The following is a 7195-nucleotide window of genomic DNA, read 5'->3' on the forward strand; positions in this document are numbered from 1 at the left end:
GCCCACACTCTGTCTATGGAGTGTGTGCCTACTTTTACTTTAACCTGAGCACTCAACTCCCACAACCCTTTCCTTGCCTTTCTCTTTCCTTACACTCTATGCAGTATGTATCTCTCTAAATAAATCCACCTTTACTCAACAGTGGCTCGCACTTGAATTCTTTCCTGTGTGAAGCTAAGGACCCACACTTGGTGGGGCCCATCCCAAGGGCTCAGCCGAGACTTGAGACACAGCCCTCCTCATGCACCACATCCATTTTCCTGCATCACTACTACTAAAGCCACTCAGAACTCACCTTTTCTTCTCTGACATGATGGAGGAATTACCCCAGCTCCCAGCTGGGACCTGTTCTTCCAGGTTTACACTGGACCCCATCTTGCTCAAAGAACTTGCCCCTGTAATCTCCCCTTTTCTCTTGTATTATCAACTGCCCTTTCACAACTGGAGTGCTCCCATTGGCTCACATGCATGTGTTATTATCACTCATCTAAAACAAATTTAAGGAAAAGCACCAGTCTTTCCCTCCCACACTGGCCTCCAGCGACTCCCACTGCTCTGTAATCCGTCACAGCCGAGCTCCTTGAAATACCCTTTACTCGCTGCCTCTTCTTTCTTACCTTCTACTCTTTGCTCAACTTTCTTTTTTGGGGTCTCATTTCTCATGCCACCCCTCCCTCCCCTAACCTCCCCCCAACCAAGAAAAATTCCTTCAGTTTTTATCAAGATCTCAGAACCAATGGCCGATTTCCTATTCTCATTACCCAATCACTTAGCAGCTTTTAACCCAGTTGGCTACTTCCTTTTCTACACCCACTTCCCCCAGAGGTTCCCTGAGACCATGCTTCCCTGACTTGCCTCTTAACCTCTTACCTCACTGGCCACTCTTCAGTTTCATCTGCTGAAACTGAAGAGTGCTCCTTCCTCTCGGCTGAATCTCTAGATGTTGAAATACTCTGGACCCTGTCCTGAACCTTCTTCTCTTCCCTGCCTACCCTTTCTCCCAGTGTCATCTTACCCAGTTCCATGACTGTGAATACTACCTGTATATTTGCAACTCCAAAATCTGTATGTGCAACACTGATCTTCCCACTAAGATCCACACTCAGATATTCAGCTATCTCCTTCAGCATCTCAGATTTAACTAATCCAGAGGAGAACTCCTGATCCACCCCCAAACCAGCCATGTGCATGTCCCTAAGTGGTAACCCCATAGGTGGTACCCGCTTCAACCGAGTTGCTCAGGCCAAAATCCTCTTTCTTGCATCACTTAGATCCAGTCCTCAGCAAGTGCAGCAGATATTTCTCAAACCCGAGCCTCTTCGTCACATCATCATCAATATTTTGGTCCATGTCACGACCGTATCTCAGCTACGACACTGCTGCCCTTCCCAATCCCTCTTCTCCCACTCGCGTCTCTCTATGCCTCATTCTCTGAAGATCAATCACAGAGAGTTTCTCCAAGATTAAATGTGATCGCTGTCACTCTATTACATCTCTCCGATGGCTTCCTACAGCAAAGAGAAGAAAATCCAGACTCTAGTGTAGCTTACCCATCCCTGTGATCTGACCCCGCCTTAATCTAGTACAGGGTTGTTACAGAGATGGAATTTTCTCCTGCCCATTGTGACTTCTCTCAAAGTGCCTCTTATCTTTTTGCTCCCTTTACTTAAAAAAAAATAAAAAGTTTTTCTTTTCTTTTCTTTTTCCCAGCTTCATTGAGGTATAATTGATATATAACATATGTCAAAACATCACACTGACCACCCTTGTCTCTAACTTGTGAAGAATAGCTGCCCATGATGTAAGGTGCCAGCACCACCTCCACCCCCTCCTTCCCTACTCACTTCTCTTGGATTAAAGATGCTCAGAATGGGAGGAGAGTGAGAAGGTTCCACGTGTCCTGGGTCTATGATGCAGGGATAGATGGTGGGGTTGGTCCGAGAAATGTCCAACTATCCCTAAACATTCTCTATTTTTCATAATGCACGTCCTGATTATGCCCTGCAGTGAGGGCTGTTTAAATACTGCTAAATTCAGCTTGAATGAGAGTCGACAGTCACTCAAATTCTGGTGTTAGGTTGTCTTTCAGTCTTATTTGAATACATCTATAACTCACAGCCACGACTCAAATATACAAAACTCATTTTCCTTCATTTCTCTGTTAGTAAAATGAATTAGTTCAGAAGTCCCCACATCTGCCAATGGTGAAAATTCAACTTTGCCCAAAAAAAGTAACTCGGCTACTTCTTGTTTAAAGCTCCATCTTTGGAAAGCAAATATTTATTCAAGTTCTGGATTCTCCCTTATCCCTTTCTCCCTACCACCTTCTCTCTGGGGGTCATCTAAGTTCCAGGGGTCTTAGGTACTGTCCCAGCTTTGGGGAAGGAATATGCAGTCTACATATTTTCATTTGTTTTCAATGTCCCCTATTGCCGTGGGGCTTGTTCTGTCTGCTCTTGGGTGTCGGACTCTGCACCAGCCACATCACTGCTCGTGCCCGGACCTCCAGTCCCACAGCTGTCAGATCTGCTCACTCTGTGCCCTTGCTTGAACTATAACCCCTTTTCAATCGGACATCTCTCAACTCTTCCACCTTAATCCCACTTTGGAGTCTTGGAAACTCTTGGCTATTTTCCTTAGGCCATCTTGATATTGCCTGCAGTTGTAAGACAGCTTGTCCAGTTAGCCACATTTCTCGGAAATTGTTCTCTGCTATTCCAGCACGCTGCCACTCAGTGTCATATCTGGGCTGAGGGCTCTGCAAGAATCTGACAATCTCCCAGAGACATACCATCTGGAATCAAATCCCAAAGCTTTCTACTTTGGAGTGCCAGTCTGGGCCATTCTACAGTCTCTCCACCAATAGATGGTGTGGGGGAAGGGCAGGGCCCCCCACCAAGGGCACATCGACATCTGAGCTCTGGTTACCTCCCATCAGAATCCCCGTCTCAACTCCTACTCCCGTAGGTAGGAAAGTTGCTCACATCCATCACTTTCTCCTGTATTTTGGCCTGTGCTGTAAATTCTATGTTCATAAGTCTCTTGGTACACAAAGCCAATATTCTATCATTTTAAAGATGGTCTTTGCTCTCTGCACAATGCCTGGCTCTAAGTCAATGGACTTCAGTATACATTTACAGAAGTCCACAAAGGGGCTCAAGAATGATGAATTTGACTTGACCAGGATGCATCTCTCCTGAGACTCACGACATTTAGAAATCTTGGACAATGAAGGGGAAGAGAAATGGGTGAGGGAAGAGGGGAGAAGCAATGCCTTAGCAGCTTTAAAGTATCACTCCCTGCTACACGCTCTTTATTTCTTTTGTAGGTCTTTGTATTCTTCTGTGTCTTTCAAGGACTTTTACTGGGGAGATATACAAGGCTACGTTAGGAGCTGCCAGCCAGTTGCTATTTTATCTCATTTATTTATTTTTTATTGAAGTATAGTCAGTTACAATGTGTCCATTTCTGGTGTACAGTATAATGTCCCAGTTATGCATATATATATACATATATTCATTTTCATATTCTTCTTCATTAAAGGTTATTATAAGATATTGTATATAGTTCTCTGTGATCCCAGTTGCTATTTTAAACTGAAGGCCTTGTGTTTAATTTTTTATGGAAGCAAATGTTGTGTACAGGAATTTTCTTTCAACTCAGGCATTTCTCTCCATGGAACCTCCCTACCTGAGCAGAAGGAGCCAGGAACCAAAACCAGAGCTAGAAGGGCACATACCAAAAGAGAGGAGGAGGGGATGTATCCGAAGTAGACCTCTGCTTATCTCCCACTTTGCCCCAAGCCATGCCTGGTTTTATGCAAGCCTTAGAGAGCAGGTGTACTGATTTCCTACTACCGCTGTAACGAAGTGCCACAAACAGGGTTACTTCAAAGCAACAGAAATGTACTCCCTCACTGTTGTGGAGCCTAGAAGTCTGAAATCAAGATGTCATGAGGCTTGGTTCCTTCCGAAGCTCTGAGGGAGAATCCGTCCCACCCACGCCCCTCTCCTGGTTTCCGGTGTTTGCCAGAAATCCTCGGAGTGGCTTGGCTTGTAGCTGCCTCACCCCAGTCTCTGTCTCCATCTTCACCTGGCCTTCTCCTCTTGTGTGTCTCCGTGTCTTCATATGACCTTCTCATGAGGACTCCAGTCATTGGATTTAAGGCCCATCCTTACCCAGGAGGACTTCATCTTAACCAGTTAGATGGGTGAAAACCCTATTTCCAAATAAGGTCACAGTCTGAATTTCTAAGACGATATGAATTTGGAAGGAGACTCACTCAACTTAGTACAGATAGAAAAATGTATCTTGCAGTTGTCTGTGATAGTGTGTGGTAGGTTTTTTCCAGAAGCTCCCAGAAGAGCCACTGGCTAGTTTCTGACAAAAGTTGAGAGGGGCAGTGGGTTGGAAGTAGAGTTATGCTCTCTTAGTGCAAATTTTTAGGTCAAGGGGACTTTTGAAAATATAGATGGTTAGCATTTTTAATGATGATTACCATTCTCATGTTTCTAGCATCTGTTACATCCAGAGTTCTTTCATCTTCCTCTCTATCTAGTCAGTGGCTCCAGTGAAAATGCACTAGATTAGAACTCAAAACTTGGCTTACAGTCTGATTTCTGTCATTTACCACCTGCTTGGCTCGAAGCAAATCACTTCCCTGAACCTCAATGTCCTCAATGGTAAAATAAACTTCCAGTGACTCCTTGGTAAGTTTGTGGCAGTTTCACCTCTCAAGTTATTGAAAATGAAAGCTACACTAAGACTTTCGGGGAAGTTGCATTTTGTTGAGGAAGTGAGGCACTGTGTCATAGCAGAGATAAACTCTTATCCAGAAGAGGTAAAAATCCAAGCACACTTTGGTGTTTTAAGAAATAAACTCCAGGGGGAAAGGTATAGCTCAGTGGCAGAGCGCGTTCTCAGCATGCAGGAGGTCCTGTGTTTATTCCCCAGTACCTCCATTAAAATCAATCAATCAATCAATCAATCTAATCACTTCTCCCCACCAATTTTTTTTAAAGAAACAAACAAACTCCAGTTGCCTAGAAATGCATTTACACGGAACACATACCTATCTGGCATCATTAGGTGATGTCCCAGGTCAGCAAACAAAAGGGACTGTGCTGTGAGTAAGTGTGTACACACAGAGAGTCCAGGGACTATCTGATATCTGAGAACAGAGAGGTGGCAAGGTGAGAGGGAGAAAGGGAGAGTGAATGAGCCTATGAGAGTTCCATTGCCTCTCTGAGCTTCCGTCTCATCTTGCTTAAGATACAGCGGATGCCTCCCCTCCTCATGGGTGCTCGCTCCCTAGCTCTGGGCACGCAGTGCCATTCGGTGTTTATCACACCATGAAGCTCCAAAGCGCATAGCAGCTTGCCATATGGTAAGTGGACAAGGCAGAACACGTTTGTAAATGAATGAAGGAATCACAATGTCCTGAATACCTCAATGGGTTGCTCTGCAACATGGCTTGTTGTTACTTCCACCCTCTCCTGCTAGTTAGAAAGAGCCTCCCAGCTTGGCCATTGCCGTTTTCTTTATTTAGCAGTCTCTGCTTTGGCCACTAGATGGCAGAAGAGAAAATGTCTTTAAAGAGGCTTTTGGTGATGCTGGGCTGCAGGTTGAAGAAGGCAGCCACCTCTGGGGTTAATTTCACAAAACAGGTAGCCAGTGTTTCACCAAACACACTGGAAGGAAGCAAAGCCTCCACAAGGCTGGATTTGAAGTGACCTTTGAGCACGGGTAGATACAAGGACAAAAATAGTCTCTGCAGATAGAAATAAGATCCTGAACCAAGGACAATAGCCTTGAACGAGATACTCTGGGACATCACAGGGGAGTCAGCAGAACTGAGACAAAACAAGAAGAGAGGTGACCAGACCGGATCAACCACCATGATCACGGCTCATCACCGCCGCACAGAGAACCCTGAAGCCGACGCGGAAACTCCACTCGGTCCAGCTGAGCTGCTGCGTACGTTTCACCTCAGTTAAATGTGGACTAACCCTTATGTAGTCCTCATTTCAGAGTCAGCTTCAGCAAGTGTTTGTATCATTTGGTTAAAGTCATCAGAGAACTCCCCCGAGTACTGTCTGTGCTGTGCAGACATCAGTTTGCTTCAGAAGTCAGGAATGTGGAGTGCAGAGCGGGCAAAAGAAAGTAGCCTCCTGGTACCTTATGCTGCCTCTTAAAGCCTTATTGTGATCTGGGAGCACCAACGTGACTTACAGACGCACCAGACAACTCCACGGTCTGAGATTCTGGGCTCGCCGAGAAACTTTGGTCATCCCAGCACAAGCCCTCTGGACCTTGTGACGGTTGTTTTTTTCACTGTAACTTAATAAACTGGTGTTCTGTTTTAAACATCTGTCTCTTACGAGCTTGGTAAATGTGAATAGCCACCAGGAAAAGGACTTTCTCTAGAAAAAAAATGAATGGGCTGAGCTTGTTGGACTCAGAACCTCAGACGGTGTGATGTCTGTGTCGAATGCCTCCTATGACATCTCTTAGTGGCCACTCACTGCTCTGATGACCCGTTGTCTACGCATCCTTCTTTCATACTTCTATGGCCACGCCACGATTCTCCCTCCTGGTTGCATGTCAAAATTATCCATGAAGATTTTTACTGATGCAGATTCACAGACTCCAGCCCTAAAGATTCTAATTCAATAGATCTGGGGTTGATCTGGGAATCTGTATTCCCAAGAAGCCCAGTTGATTCCAATGGGGCTGGATCGACACCTGCAGTGTTTGAGAACAATTCACCTTCTTGGCTGTAATTCCACAGGTAAGTCCAGGACCACAGAATCAGGGACTATTTTATCTGGAGAAATCAATAGGAACTCCTTCTACAGCCACACTGAACCCTCAAGTTCCCAGGGAAGCTGGGCATAAAGGACTGGACGGGAAGCTGCTAGGTCATTAAAGCTAATAATGATGAGAAACCAGCAGACCTCTGGGAACCTTTGGCCTCGAACATGGAGTGGCGAAAAAGTCCCATTAGCTCTTGGAGAAGTGGTCCTTTTTGGCCAAAAATGCGTATAGGAGACCAAGGTCAGATCTATCATTTGTAAGTCCAGATCCAAAAAAAAAAAAAAAAAAAAGATTTAAAATTTCAAAATGGAGACAGCAGGGCATTAAACCAAGTGTGGGGCCTTTTGCTCAGAACCGCCTGGGTCACATGCCTACTGGG

Source organism: Camelus ferus, chromosome 16, assembly GCF_009834535.1.
Source record: "Camelus ferus isolate YT-003-E chromosome 16, BCGSAC_Cfer_1.0, whole genome shotgun sequence".
Classification (NCBI taxonomy): Eukaryota; Metazoa; Chordata; class Mammalia; order Artiodactyla; family Camelidae; genus Camelus; species Camelus ferus.